Here is a 16,132-nt window from a genome sequence, read left to right as displayed (position 1 = left end):
AAGAATTGTTTTCTCTTCTTCTCTCCGTGCTTCTCCAGGAAAAAATCTTAGGAGAGAAAATAATGTCTCTCTCTGTTCAGAGAATGTGAATGCCACAGCATAGTATGGATCTGTATGCAAACTGTGCACATAATCATAGTTATATAAAATTTGAAGGATTGTGTTGTATAAATTTATCTAACCATTCAGAGTCCATCAGAAACAAACAGGAAAAATCCTGGGAGAGAAAATGATGACTCTCTCTGTTCAGAGAATGTGAATGCCACAGCATAGTATGGAACTGTATGCAAACTGTGTACATAATCATAGTTATATAAAATTTGAAGGATTGTGTTGTATAAATTTGTCTGACCATTCAGAGTCCATCCACAAACAACTTCAAAAACTAAATCATTTCACAAATCAAATGAAAACAGAGGATAGATCATAGTTAGATGACTTGTTTAAAACATAGTTTTACACCTTAACTAATAAAAATTTTACAAAATAATTGCTTGTTACAGTGACAATGTTAGTGATAGTGCTTTGCACACTTCACTGTGCACAGCAAACAATAAACAAAGCCATCAAAGTTTTTTCTGTTCGAGAGAGAGGGGGAAATGTGGGAAATTGATTTGTAGAGAATACTCAAAACCTGACAGAAGGCCCACACAGTGTGCATCTGTATGCAAACCTCGAGATAAGAAATGCTGACTTAGAAATGCCATGGAATAGGACAGACATTGCTGAGAGAGGAATGGAACTAGAAACAAGTTTAAAAGGATGAGCTCACAAATAAGACTGGATACTTTGGAGAAATAGAACTATGAAAGATGCATTGTGGTGGGACCCACAAGGTGTAATTTTAGATGTTTGGCTTTAAGGCATCTACAGCATGGTGTGGCTAAAGCTGATAGGCCAAGAAACACTTACAGTGTATTGCAGTTAGGAAACAGTTGGCTTCTGATTGTGATGGTGTGAATTATAACATCTGTATTGCCTCACCCTTCTCATGAGACTGAAAATGGAATAAAAGTTTTTAAAACACCTCTCAGCTGCCCCATTTCTGGGTCAGAAAAGGTCATAATCCAACACCAACAACCCCACAGCACCTGCAAGGAAGGGGCTGCAGCAGAAGGGAGGAAGGAACAAGGATGGGTTCAAACAGCTCCCAGACTGATCCTCCCCCAGCCCCCTGTGCACAAAACCATCAGCTTTGCCCATTTTAGTCCCATTTATCGAATGTGGCACCAAAGTCTACCAGGGCAGGCAGGTAAATTGAAATTGGAGCTACAAGGAATGGTGTGGGCAGCAGGAGCAGGGCAGTGATTCTGCACCCTCAGTGCTGTGTCCAGCCCTGGGGCCCTCAGTTTGGGAAGGACATTTAGGGGCTGGGGTGTGTCCAGAGAAGGGAAACAAGGCTGGTGAGGGGCTTGGAACACAAGTCCTGTGAGGAACCGTGAGTCCTGGGAGCTCCTGAGGGAGCTGGGGTTGTTTAGCATGGAAAAAGAAGGGTCAGGGGTGACCTTGTACAAGCCCCTGACAGGAGGCTGTAGCCAGGGAGGGTTGGTCTCTTCTCCCAGGCAACAACTGACACAATGAGAGGACACAAGTTGGGCCAGGGGAAGTTTAGACTGAACATCAGAAAAGAATTCTTCACTGAAAGAGAGACTGAGCACTGGAACTGTCTGCCAGGGAGGTGGTGTATCATTGTCACAGCTTTTAATGCAGGGATGGGACCACAGCTGGGCTAAGAAGGATTTATTGCTCAGACAAACATCAGTCTCAGAAGTCATGAGATTTTAGAGGAGCAAGCAATCAGCCATAGATCAAAATGGTGACAAGTTCCTTGTTACAAGACAATACAGAACTTTCTAGCCCAATGAATAGATGCCACAAGGTTTATTTTGCTTTTCTAACCTATCACCTCTACTTACTTCTACTTGCTTACTTCTACTGAGGGTACTTTTGTCCAATAAGCTTCTGTCTCACAGGCACACAGATGCTTCTATTGTAACTTCTAAACTCTCAGCTTATTCCATACAACCTCACCCCTACATTATAAACCCTTCACCACCTTATCAGTGCAGTTTCTCACTTACTTAAGGCACATTCTTACAACTATAGAAGCATAAGTTTATGATTTTTCTGCTTAATGTCTCTGTGTTGTATTTTTACATCAATCCAACCTTTTTCTAAGGCTGCAGATCAAACCCTTTAGTGTCTGTGGAAGTTTCTGTTTGTCTGATTCCCACAGTGGTGGAGTCCCTGTCCTGAATGTGCCATGGTTCAGCTGATGAGGAGCTGCTGGGTCACATCACAGGCTGGACTTGATGTTCTCAAAGGACTTTTCCAATCCAGTTCATTCTGTGATTCTGTGACACACAACTGAGCTACCACAATCAGTATCCACTTTGCAACTCACACACAGGGAGAGCCAGGCTCAGGAGCAAAAAGGAAATCAAGAACAAGCTTAAATTACATCATGGCAAAAGTTCAAACTGGTTCTGTTCAGTCTTTCAAGATTTCTGATTGTGTTAAACCAGAGCATTGATCTATACAAGCATCCACCCAACCTGCTGCTCTTTATTGGAAGAAATTTCTTTTTATAGAAGAAATTTCTTGATGTCTCATCAACAGATCAATTTACCTACATCTCTGAAGACTAATTAATTAATTGATTCAACTAAGTGTTGTCTTTAGAATTAAGGTTCCTTTTTTTGCAGCAGGCTCACTAAAATATCACAAAAACTGTAATTTAACATGAGCTTGTCAATGAAGAAATAAAGAAACAGAACTCAACTTTTCAGATAATATTGAATATATCTGAATGAAAGAAGGCTGTTACACAGCAGACAATGGATAAACTGCCCTGGGCCATCTATGACCACACAAAAGGCTATTAAAAGAAAAAAAAAGCACAGAAAAAACAGAGAAGCTTCTACAACTGGTCAAAGACCATAGTTCTATAATTATTTAAGGCCAGTTTTGACAAAACTGTGATAATTAACACTGTCAGATGTCTTCCTGTGGCATAGCTGACACTTGGTATTGTTCTGGAAAATCAAACATGCTTCTTGCTCTGTCACCTTTGTTGTTATATCCCGACTTTTTTGGGGAAAAGTATTATGGAAGAGTGATTCTTACCAGCCTCAGAGGTCTGGTGGTTGGGAATCTAGCTGTGCTTATGAGGAAAAAACCAGTTAATTACAAGAAAAAGAAGGAAAGGAAGGTTTAGGAGATGTGGAAGTTGCACTCAGGTTTCCCATTCTCTGGGCAGTGCCATGTCCAGGGCTCCTGGAACTGGGAACAGATCCCTCCCCATCTCCTGGAGAAAAGGCTCCAATTTACAGAAGCAATTAAAGTGCCCAGGGGGGTGGTGAAATCTGTCAGGCAGAGAGAGATGCACATGAATTGATCAGGAAGAGAGGGAAGCCTGTCCTTGTCACCTGCCTCCTCTGCTGTGCCTTACAGGGGAGCACCAGGAAATGAGAACAAGGTGGGACTTCTCCCTTTCCCTCCCTCTGCAAACAAGGCCCAAACCCCTCTGAATCCTGCTTTCATTTCCAATTTACAGCAGCACAATCTAACAACAACATGCCAAGAAAGAAACTTCCCCAAAGCAAAATGTTTCACGTTGGATTGGACACAGACCACAGATCAGATCACAACAAATCTCCTCAGTTTGCAAAACTGCAAAGGGCTCATTTTGCTTCCAAATCTGGATATAAACCACAACAGGACAGGTGATTACTCAGATCTGCTGCAGGCCCCTTCAACAAGAGGCACTCAATGTTTTGGAAGCATTTTAATTTTGAAGTGATTTTTGTTTCCTTACGCTAGGGTTGGTTGGGGTCGTGTTTTTGAGCTTCTCCTGACTGCCAAGAGCAGCAGATTCCTCCCAAGGGAAGCCAAAATTCTCTTGTCACTGAAAAGTGAGTTCCAGGGGAGACATAGAACACTGGTAGACTGGACAGAACTCAGTGACAGAGTATTTGTTTTAATCTCTAAATAAACAAGGAAGAACAGCATCTCCTCCTAGTGTAGCTCTCACACAGTCCAGGCTGGAGATGTAAAAACAAAGAATGAGAGAAGGAGAAAATGGCAGCAGAAGAGGAGAGACCCAGGGCTGGATAATTCTCAGGGCACCTGCATCTGGTTTCCCTACACAGCTTGGAACACAAGGGATCCACCAAAAAATAACAATGCATTGACTGCAATCCTGGAATTAAAGATCCAACATCACAGCACCACAGTAAATCCTTAAATTAATTTTATCTCAGAATTCAATCAAGTCAAAATTTAGCTTGAACCATTCTTTGCTCATGAAGAACCACCTGAACCACCTCTGAGCCAAGCACCACCAAACATTTCTGGCCATTGGTTTGAAATCAAGTTGATGATGAAATAAATTCTGATGTGCTTGTGCTGGGACCTGCTTGGCAGGGCCTGCACCAGCCCACCCTGCAGCCTCCTCCTCCTCTTCCTCCTCCACTCCCTGGTGGATCAGCTCATGCTGGAGACTCCCATTCCTGTGCCATAGAGGCACAGCCCCTGCCAGGACCTGCAGGACACCAAGGTTTGTCCCCAGAGGGCTCTGACACTGCCCAGCAATCCCTGAGAGCATCCTGTGCTCCTCCAGTGACACAGAGCAGGAGACTCCACGTGCCAGGAGAACCCTGCAAGAATCCACCAAAGCTCCCCCATGGCTGTCCAGAAATCCCAGCAGTGCCAGCACAGGAAAAGTTCCTCAGGAAGGTTCCCAAGGCTTCCTGTACCCTCCTCCCCCATTTCTCACCATGCCCATCCTTCCCAGGGCAGTTCCACCCAGCAGAGCTGAAGGATTGGGAGAGATGTTCCACAAGAACGTGCTGGGATCATGAGTGGAGCTGCAGGTCTGGGCAGGGAAGCAGCCTGGGGAGATGGGAGATAGAAACCAGCTCTGCCCATTTCCAGGGAGCACTGGGCCTGCACCAGGACTGAACTGGAAAGATTTCCAACACAGATGAATCCAATTCAGAAAGAAAAAAAAAAATTTAATGCTGTTGTAAAGAGCACCACACTTTCAATTTGTAACCACAACAAAAGGCTTTTAAACTATTAAAGCACTGCCTTGCTGTAAAAAAAATAAAAAGGCTGCTTTATTGCAGATAATTGGCAAATCTGCCCTATCAACAGAACTGGCTGGAGAGAGGAACACACTGCACTGTTTCTAGATAATTTCAAGATTTCTATTCATTCCTCACCACAACTTTCACATTTTGCCCTGAAAATTTCATTTGGATCACTCAATGAAATAACCCCAGGTCCAAGTCCTGCCCAAGAACAAGCCCAGCACTCCAAACCCTCTCAGTTACTGAATTTTCTACCAAGATGGCAATGAAATGCCCACTCAGCTTCCTGTTGGAGTGAAAATAAAACCTAAACCAACTCCAAACTCCCTTCCTGTCTAATACAGCAATGATCCCATCCTGTTTGCTCTGACACCACAAGCCTTCAGCTGCTGCTGCTTTCCCTGATGGGTGCCATGAGCTGATGAGTGCAGTGCAGGTAAATCCTCCAACAGCTGACACCACTGAGCACACTCAACAATCCAACCCCAAACCCTAAACCAACCCTCATTACAGACCTCACCTGCTTCATTTCATTTAGAAAGGCTGTCCAAAGTCTTGCTCTCCTGAGCACAACAGGGAGCAACAAGAAGCCTGTTGCTCACAAGGCAAATTTTCCCCTCTCCTGATAGCCCTTCCCCGAGTCCTTCCACCACACCACACCTGGCTCCCAGCTCTCTCTACTCACAGACACATTTTTCCTTCTCTGATGTTCAACAGAGCCTCTCCACACAAATAACTCAGCTTCTTTGATGGACTCACATTCCACTTTGCCCTTTGGAATATTTCAGTATAGACACATGAGAAGCAGCAGCAGAGAAGAGACAAGCTGTATTTTTCTAAATATACTTCTCAACAAGCCCATTCTGTAATTCTGGCCAGATATGGATCTAGATGTAAAAATTAGCCTGGATATTCAGCTTAAGCTTTACAAAGATGCATCAAAACCTTGCTGAAATAAGGCAACAATAGCTAGAATGCATATGGCATAGAAAACATGGAGAAAATTAAATTAATATACAATAAAAATACCTACTCACTAACCAAAAGCATCGTGACTACTTTTTAGTGGCAGTAATGAGAAGAACATTTTGCTCATGCTCTCCCACATGAGTGAAAGCAGAAGGAGCTGGGGTTAAAAGCTGCTGCTGCCCCACGATGAATGTCTGGGAAGCAGGTGGTGGAGTGCAGAGCACATGTGGGAGGAAGCAGAGCTGGAGGCTGGCACAGCTCTAATGAAGTGGTGCTGAAGAGGCAGACGATTTCATAAGGAGAAAAACATCAGGAAACTGGTCAAAACACAGAGTCTCATCTGAAAAAGCTCCACTGTGCTGGATAGCAATAGCCAGAACAAATTTGGGGAAGAGGAGGAGGGGGAGGCTGATCCCTCTCCAGAGCCCCAGATGTCTTTATGGTTGCCTAATGACAATTATACTCAACCAATTAAGACACTGCTATCACAGTTGCATTGTTAGTAAGGCTTTGGCCCTGAGTGTTGATGGCTGTCTAATTAGTGTTTGTGCAAAGTACAACTGCAACTAATATATAAACTGACAAATACACAAAAGAAAAACTGTTAACAGGAACATTTTCCAAACATTTGAGACTCTGCTCATTCAGTCCATGGCAGCAGCAAAGACAAACTGCTCTCCTTCATGGCTGGGGTACTGCTGGCACTGCAGAATTTCACTTCAAAGCACAGGGTCAACAGGGCCCTTGCTGGGTTTCTGTTCAGACAGGATGCTGGTGCCACTCACTTTTGGTGCTGCCTCGAGCACAGCCCTCCAGGGCAAGGCTTGCTGCACCAAACTGGGCTGGTCATCAAATACTTCTGATAAAACCCACCAGAAACCAGCTTACATTTTCCATATTTTCTCTAAAGAGTCTGTAGCAAGGAAAAGGAAGGAGAAAGAACCCCCTTTGTTTCACAGTCAGGTCTGATTTCCAGAAGGCAAAGTCTGTTCAGATTCCAGATACCTGCGGTGATCAACAAACCAAAAAAAAAAACCCCAACAACTTTGTTTCAGGCAGTCAGTGACCATCTGTTAATACTCAAAAGATCTTATTATGAAGTCCTTACAATGTCAGTGCATTTTATTGAAGTCAGTAGGAATTTTGCTGCAGTAACAGTCTCTGTTTAAGCAGATGCCTGTTGATAAGCAAGTAAAATAATGAGTATTTTGCATTGTCTTGCTCCAACAAGCACCTCAGAGCTTTCATCCTTATTCCACCAAAAGCAACTCTCCAGTCCTTCCTGTGTCTAATTAAGGTATCAGCCAGTGCCCCCCTCAGCAGGCTCAAGAATAAGGCCCAATTAAAGATGCAAACTCAAGCCCAAACACTTTCAAATTGGTTCAAAATGACCCTGAGCTCCATCTTCTCTCCCAAGCTCAAGTGAGACAGTGACAACTCAATGTCCAATTTCAAAACACCTCCTGATCACAACCATGGCATGTTGGGAGGTACCTCAATCACAATGAAAAACACTGGAATTCAAGGGATTCTAGCACCTTCTTTGTACTCCTCTGAAGTGAGGGATGAGTGAGGGACTGCTCAGAAACATCTACTACAGGGTGAGGAGCCTCAAAGACTGGAAAAGGTAAAAGTTCCCCATTCTCCCCTGCATTCTCATTCCCAGGTATTTGGGTCCATTGATTTTGACATCTCTAACCAAGAGGTAGCTTGGCTGAAAGATTCCTTAAGGAAGGGATGCAGGAAAAACTAATAGTAGCAGAAAAGAGCTACTTGACATGGCAGAAAGGAATATAAATAGAACACAATGGCCAAAAATAAAACACAAATGGAACAGGGAAGAGAAAATTTTCAATTACATAGCAGAAAGCTACACCATAAAACACTAGGCAAAACAGATGGGGGTAAACCAAAACCAGAGTCTGAAACAATCCTAATGCTGCTAGAAGAATGCAGAGTAGAAAATTAATCTCCCTGATTTCATCCAAATGTACTTTTGGGTTGCTTGATATATGAGTGCAGCCATGAAAAATGTGACTAATGTGTCCCAAAATGGATCTGGAAGCACTTTCAGATTTAGCATGTAGGAAATCCATTCTGAGCATCCTCATGATCAGTTCCCAAACTCTTCTGCTGGGAACCCAACTTTCCAATTTACCAACCCACGCCCATCTGTGGACCCCTAACAAATATGGAGCTGCAGAGAGCTTCTACCTTCCTTTTTAGGGCTTTATTTAGGAAATTATCCCTCCAAAAAGTGGGTTAAGCTGCTGGAGTGTGTGGTTCTGAAGCTCAGCACTGTTATCTGTAACAAAATTAACATTTCACCATCCTCACTGCTTCTGCCTCACCTTCTATATTAAGTGCATGCAAATGTCATACCAAGGGAACAGAAACAAGCCAAAGGGTTGTACTGTAAGGAAAACATTTTAATGAACATTTATAAAAGCAGCAATTAGAAAAAGCCACACTGTTTCTAGTAATTTGATTTTTAAGGCAAAAAAATCTCCCATCCCCTCGCTCAAGGTTCCAGTGGCTTGCATCAGCCCAGGCCCATTAATTAAAGCAGCTGCTCTACCAAGGAAACAAATTACTGTGGGTACAGGAGAAAAAAAAAATCTTATCTTTTCCATAAGAATTCAGGAGGCATTATGATGCAATTTGGGAAGGCTCTGCTCCATCAGCCCTATCATGTCACAAAGGACAAAGCACAGATAAAACAGTGGCTCCAGTTGCAGACAGAGGTGAGAAAACAGCACTGGAGGATGCTGGAAATCGATCTGTTTGCTCTGCAAGGAACACAAACTGCAACATGCTGCAAGCAGCAGAGAGGAGGGGCAGCACCTGAGCTCCAGGCACTGATGGTGACAGCCCAAAGAGTAAAAATGAAATCTTCAAGAAGTTGAGTAGAAAGAAGGATGGGTTTGTCTGGCCTTAGTAGAAATCCAGGATTTACAAGCTCAAAATTACTGCTGTGCCTGCAAAACCCAGAGGCAAACCAAGAGCTCCAGGCAGGCTGGAAAAGCAGCTTCCAGAGAGTCAGATCAGGCTTCATAGGCAGTTGGGAGTGACAAAACCCCAAACCAACTCAAAACTCCCTTCCTGTTTAATACAACAGTGATCCCATCCTGTTTGCTCTGTCACCAAGAGCCTTCAGCTGCTTTCCCCTATGGGTGCCATGAGCTGATGATGGGTGCAGTGCAGGTAAATCCTCCAACACCCAACAACCCAAGGCCACCCTGGGTTCCAGCTGAAAGGTTTTTTTCAGGAGCTGGCAGAAAAGGCAGCCTGGCTGTCACTAACACCACCTCACCTAAGGCCCTGCTCATCTGTCACCTGAGCCCTCTGAACTCATGATGTCATTCCCCTGCTCAGGGTGAAAAGAGGAGCCCTGACACTGCTCCTTAACAATGATGAGAGTGAGTGAAGAGAGCACAAAAGGTCTGGGGAAGGTTGAAGAAAAAACCAATTATTTTCACCTTCTGCTTTGTTTGACATCTTGGCTCGCAGTCACTTAGAGGGGAAGGAGAAACTACCAAAGTTGTGGCATCATAGAAGTGAAATTTAGGCAATTAAACAAGGCAGGGGTTTATTCAGGCTGTTGGAAGTCTTCAGTTTGTTAACTTTGATTCATTTTCATTACTAATTAATATTTTGGTTTCCTCAGGTCTGCACACTGAATTAAGATGCAAGAGCTAATAATAAATACCTTGAGAATAACCCACAAGCCCTATAGCAAAAAATCCAAATTAGATGAGAGTTGACATGAAGTTTTAAAAAGTGCAGGAAAGCTTTTTCAAGCCTTTCGGGCTAGTTTCACACATCATTATGAAACTAAAGAGAGTGGCAAGCCCAGCTTCTAAAAAGTCATTTGCAGGTCACCTTTGAGCAGGAGCAAAGTAGAGTGCAAGGTGATGGAAGAGAACAAAGGAACTCACCATAAAGGAGCAGCTACTTGTGTGGAGATGTTGCTCAAAATGAGTTAAACTGAAAGGCCCAAATTGTTTGTGAGTGCTCCCATAATGAAGACAACTGTAGAAAATTATTTCAGCATTTAGGATGTCAGCATGAGAAATAAATGTCCAGATTCCCCATATAAACCACACAGGATATTTAGGAAGCTCTTCCTTAGCTCCTCATGGCCTTTATCAAGCATCACTTGGGGAAACATCACCTGTGCCAGGTGTGCCCCACCCTGAAAAGGGAGAAATGTGAATCTGTTGGTTTATCAAGGCAATCAGCAGATCAATCTCACCAGTCCTAACTCCTCAAATCTCAAGGAAAGCTGGCAGTACTTAGGGGGGAAGGAGGAAAACATCTGAAATTAAAATGTCAAGAGAAGCCAGGGCTGATTTCCCAGTCTGTAAGAGGTGCAGGGACTCCTCACAGCATCTGCTAAATCAGTTTGTGGCCAAGCTCTTCACTACCAGGCCACCACTGAGTCATGAAAAACTGAAGAAAAAAGAAAGAAAAAGATTATACTTTTTATAGCTCTGGGTCTTGGGAAGGGTGCTCTGACTCTGGTCTGACTCTTTTGTTTTATTTTCAGAGCCATCACCAGCAGCAGTGAAGCCACAGTGCTTTTTCTGCAGGCATTAAAAAATTAACACATCCCCCTCAAAGCCTGCCTGGTGTGGCTTTAGGGGTGAGCTGTGAGGTGAGACAGCACCAGCAGCACAAGGCAAGCTGACCCCAGGGCTCAAGAACAGCCACAGGTGAGGATTTCAGAGCCAGTCAGGAGCAACAGTCTCAGGATGTGCCATGGGATCCTCTGGAATGACAAGGTCAAACAAGGACCACATGCATGTTCTGAGATCACACTGCCCAGGAAGACCCAACCTCTGAGAAAAAGGGAGCAAAAGAAAAAAAGGGAGCAAAAAAGTAGCAATTTTACTGTCTGAACTAGCATTTGCTTAAAAAAGCCCCATATAAATCCAGATTTTAGTAAGAGAAAGTGAAGCAATGCAGGCATTCTGCACAGTAAATGACAGCATTAGGCACAGGGAGCCTCATCACCAGCAGGAATTTCTAAAAGCCAAGCAAGCAGCTATATAATTGCTTTAAGTAAGCTCTGACTTAGGGCTGAAACTCCATTTGAATGGGGGACGAGGGGGAGAACATCATCCCTTTAGAGAAGATCCTTCGAGACGTGTAACTGTAGAAAGGCTGGCAAATCCAGCATTGATTGGGAGTGAGGTAACCACAAACACCACTGGCTCAAATGAAAAGGGAGTCAGGGGCTGACCCAGAAAACAAGCCTGGTAACCACCGGGATGAAATTTTAATGACAAACACAAGAAGCTCTGCGTGCAGGCCAGATTGAATTATCTGATGTCAGGCAGCACAAAGGGGAGCTGCTCGCTGCCACCTCCGCTCCCAGCTCAGGTTGCACTCAATCAATCCCTGAAATTCTGCCATCTCCTGGCCTCAGCCTGGCCAGCAGCGTGGGGACAAGGGAGAGTGCATGGAGTAGGAGCGTTTCTCTGGGTATTTCTGTGCCTTTGCTTCCTTCACAGATTAATAAAGAGCTGCTCTTGAACCAGCTCAAACTGTGCCTCTATAAATCACAGCTGCTGGTTTAAGTCACTCTGCCCACAACCTGTATAAATTCCCTTTCAGAAAGGTTAAAAAGCTCTACAGCAAGTAAAATAAAAATTGTTCCACTCTGCAGTGGAGTTTGAAGCAGGGCAGTGAAGATGACAAGATCACACCTAGCACAGCACAGGTTTAAATCAATCAGTGATTCCAGGCTTGCTCCAAGATTCCCAAACCAACCAACCTCAGCATTCCTGCTCTCTCCAACCAGAACTCCTCTCAGCCCAACTAGAACTTCATCTTGCTGCTACCAGAAAAAGAGTTAAAGATGTTTCTATAAATACATCAGCAACAAAAGGACTGCTAAGGAGAATCTCCATTTTTATTGGATCAGGGAGAAACAGTGACAAAAGATGAGAAAAAGGCTGAGGGAATTAAGGCCCTGTCCTCAGGGTACCCAGGCTGGAAAACAGGGGCAGGGAGCAGAATGAAGGCCCACGATTCAAGGGGAAATGGTTGGAATCCTGCTGCAGCCCTTGGGACCCACCCCAGGCTGCTGAGGGAGGGGGGCAGAGCTCACCCCAACACTTCCCACCCTTCCCAGCAGGGAGGAGGCCACGGACGCTCCTTTCCCAGGGGCAATCAGTGAGCTGAGCTCAGTGATGCCCATCTAGGAGCTGGGCTGGAAGGAGGATCCAGGGAAATGCTGCCTGTTATGAGTAGAAAATTTGCCATTTTTTTAAAAGGTTGCAGAGTTCACAGGTTGGGCCAGTTGCTGCCAGGGTGGAGTTCCAGCTGTTTGTTGCTGTAATCACCTGTCCTTTTCGTTAACTACTGTGACCACAGGGGTCTCAGGATGAGGGAAGAGACGAGGATCTGACTCCATATTTCAGAAAGCTTGATTTATTATTTTATGATATATATTATATTTAAACTATACTAAAATTATAGAAGAAAGGTTTTCATCAGAAGGCTAGCTAAGAATAGAAAAAGAAAGAATGATAACAAAGGCTTGTGGCTTGGACAGAGAGTCTGAGCCAGCTGACTGTGATTGGCCATTAACTAGAAACAACCACATGAGACCAATCCCAGATGCATCTGTTGCATTCCACAGCAGCAGATAACCATTGGTTACATTTTGTTCCTGAGGCCTCTCAGCTTCTCAGGAGGAAAAATCCTAAGGAAAGGATTTTTCATAAAAGATGTCTGTGACAAATTACCTGTTGTTGATGGCTGGGAATCCTTGTCAGTGGCACCCTGTTGCTTCCTGGAGGATGGCAGCCAGATAGTGAAGAAGAGGGGACATCAGAGCTGGCATGCAAATGAAGAAGCCCCTCACCAAATCTAGCCAAAAACCCCTAAAAACAACGAGCCAACACAGTATTGACAGATCAAAGTGATGTCTAGTCATGAGGAACAGAATCCAGTATCTGGTAAGACCCTTTTTACCCCTCACCCTAACCTAAAAAGATGTCAGCTGGACAAAGGACCTCGAATGTCAAACTGAAAAACTGGGAATCTCCTGATGCTCTTGTGAGGGTGGAAGCCCCAGCTCTGCCTGCAGACCAGTGGATGAAGCTGCACTCTTCCTCCTCCTCCTCCGTGCCATTCCTGGGAGCAGCGGTGGCGTGAGCGCACCCCGTCGGTTCTCCCCACCCGAGCTGATTTTTAACAAAGGCATTAAAAAGGAGAAAGATCTCCTGCCCTATTTATTTCACTGCCCTGTCAGCCTGACCTCAGTGCCAGGCAAAGTTCTGGCACAGAACATCAGCAGGGCCAAGTGCAGGGTCCTACCCTGGGCCACCACCACCCCAGGGAATGCTGGAGGCTGCACAAGGTGGACAAAGCTCTGGGGGTGCTGGTGACAGCAGCTGGTCACCAACCAGCCCAGGTGTGCCCAGGTGTGCCCAGGTGTGCCCAGGTGTGCAAGGGCACCTGGGCTGTCCCAGGGCACAGCACTGGGCACTCCTGGGGCACCTCCAATCCTCTGCCCAGTTCTGGGCCCCTCAGGACAAAAAGGAGCTGGAGGGGCTGGAGCATGCCCAGGGAAGGGGCTGGAGCACCAGGAGTGGCTGAGGGAATTATGATCAAAAAACCTGCTAAAAACTGAGCAGCCCTGAGCAGAAATAGAAAATATTTGGAATAGAAAATATTCTGAATAGAAAATCCTTGGTAAATGCCCCACAATTCTGGATTAGCAGCACCAGGCCTTGCAAACTCACACATTCAGACACTCAGGTCCCTCTGTAATCACTGATTATTCCCATGCAAAGCTGAGCACAGTGTTTGTGAAACAGGAGAGAGAATCATTAAATGTAACAGATAATTGATATTTATACTGAGAGGAGAATTGACTTTGTAAACCTCAGCTATTAAATTACTTCTTCAGCACTGAAAGAACACAACAGTTTGCTATTGATCACCAGATTCATTACACTTTTATGACAAATTTGAAAGCACAATGCCATTAAGTTCAATTTTATAAGCTGGGTGAGACAGGGGAGGGTTATGGTTGGATTTAAAAAATAAAAACACAGCAAACAACAAAACCCCAACAAATTCCTTGGTATCTTAAATACTTACCAAATGCACATAAAGTATTTCTCTGCACAATTTGCTGACACCCTCTGAAGTTTTAGTTATAACTTGAAGTCTCCCTTGTTTGATATTTATCATTTACCAACTTAAGAGACCAAGCAGAGTGAAGGACAAGCAGTAAACAGCAAAGGACATAACATAATTTTTGTGTTCTAATACTCTAAACCCTTCATTTACTAACCAGGTAAATTCAAACAGCTGAATTCTATTTTCCTCATGTTGTTTCATCAAACACATGCTCACAGCTTCATAAAGAGATCATTCATTTTTTAGAGAAATTACTGGGAAGTCATTTAAGTGAACATCATTTTTTCTAAAGGATACACACATCCAAATTTCCCTCAGTGGTCTCTTACCTGCTCACCTATTTTCAGGAATCTGAATTATTTAATTGTACCACACCCCTGATGTAAATTCACCAAGAGAATCAGGAGATACTGGAGGAACTGGAGAACCAATAATGAAAAGTATGTGCAACTGTCAGGACCCAACTTCTCTGATACACCAAGCCAAAATATGGACTATTGGAGTTTAATATGCAGGATTCATAACCTTTGCTTATTAATACTTCAGAAATGTAATTTAATCTGCATAACTCCTATCTACTGCATGTTTGGATATAAATACAAAAGAGAAAATGAAAGAAAAGAAGAGCAGGAGGTTTTGGCAGCAGCATGGAGACAACTGGGTTTGCTGTCTGAAAGTTTAGAGTCCTGCTCTCAGCTGCCCAAGAGCATTCAAAACCATTTCCACTAATTAGAGTTTTCCAGGCATCTTTCTTATAATCAAAAAATTATAAGAATTTTGAAGTATTTTAGAAGCAGTTTTCCCATTCCCACACCATTAACATGAAGTGCTACCATTAAACATTGAACTCTGGTATGTCAAGGGCAATGTAATAATTGTATTTATATCATAATTCTTATTTACTCATGTCATTTCTGGAGGGTTACTAATTACTGAACCTGTGAAATTCAAACAGAACACAGTAAAGCCTCACACTTCCTGGGAGAATCACTGGAACCTCTTCGAAAAATTTGTGAGACTCTTAAAATTATATTTAAGAGTATAAACTACATGAATAGGTAACACTAAACCAAGGTCCAGCAAACTTCTATATTAGGAAAAGAGAAGTTTATCTATTCTGAGTGGGTTATTTTCCTCCCACGTTGTCTTTTAAGTAAGAATGGACCAAAGTAACAATCCTTCTAAGTTATTTTTGTGCTGTGACAAGATACCCTTGTGATTAAGAGATTTTTATGAAAAAACATTAAAAAGGGGGATTTTTTTCAGTAGATGTGTAAAATGTTTAATACATTCTGGGTGCTTCCACAGCAAAACAATAGATGGAGTTCATCAGAAAGTACCTGAGTTTTTACAGGGACTACTTGTACATGAGATAACTTTTGAACAGTTCCATAAAAATTTGAACTGCTGAGGTAAATTGTAGATAAACATCCTCATCAGTCACTAAAAGACAGCCTGTCTCAGGAACTGCAGGTGAATCCATTCTTAACAGAATTAAGGTTAATTAATTAAGCAACAAACAGGTGCTGCTTTTGAATTTATTAAAGGAAGCACCTGAGATTTCAGATGGCAAAGGTGCAGTGAGCCCTCCACAGACTGGTAAAGATGGAGTGGGCATTACACAGCCTGGTAAGGATGGAGCAAGCTTTACACACTCTGTTAAAGGTGGAGTGAGCATTACACACTCTGGTGAAGATAAAATGAGCATTACACTTTCTATAGAAGGTGGAGTGGGCATTACACAGCCTGGTAAAGGTAGAGTGGGAATTACACACAGTACAAAAAATGAAGTGGGCATTACACACTCTGGTAAACATGGAGTGAACATTACACACTCCACAAAAGGTGGAGTGGGCATTACACATTCTGGTAACGATGGAGTAGGCACTACACACTGTTGCAGGTGCAAT

At 43.5% G+C, this 16,132-nt stretch overlaps 1 protein-coding gene across 1 annotated transcript in view; it reads right to left on the bottom strand.

The window, feature by feature from the left end:
- The window catches only part of FBXW8 (F-box and WD repeat domain containing 8), a 62,984-nt gene that overhangs the window by 34,543 nt on the left and 12,309 nt on the right, over positions 1–16,132 (bottom strand). The gene's annotated exons all lie outside the window — the stretch shown is intronic.

Source organism: Agelaius phoeniceus, chromosome 18, assembly GCF_051311805.1.
Source record: "Agelaius phoeniceus isolate bAgePho1 chromosome 18, bAgePho1.hap1, whole genome shotgun sequence".
Taxonomy (NCBI): Eukaryota; Metazoa; Chordata; class Aves; order Passeriformes; family Icteridae; genus Agelaius; species Agelaius phoeniceus.
Note: the sequence above shows the minus strand (reverse complement) of the source record. Positions and strands in the feature narration are given on the sequence as shown.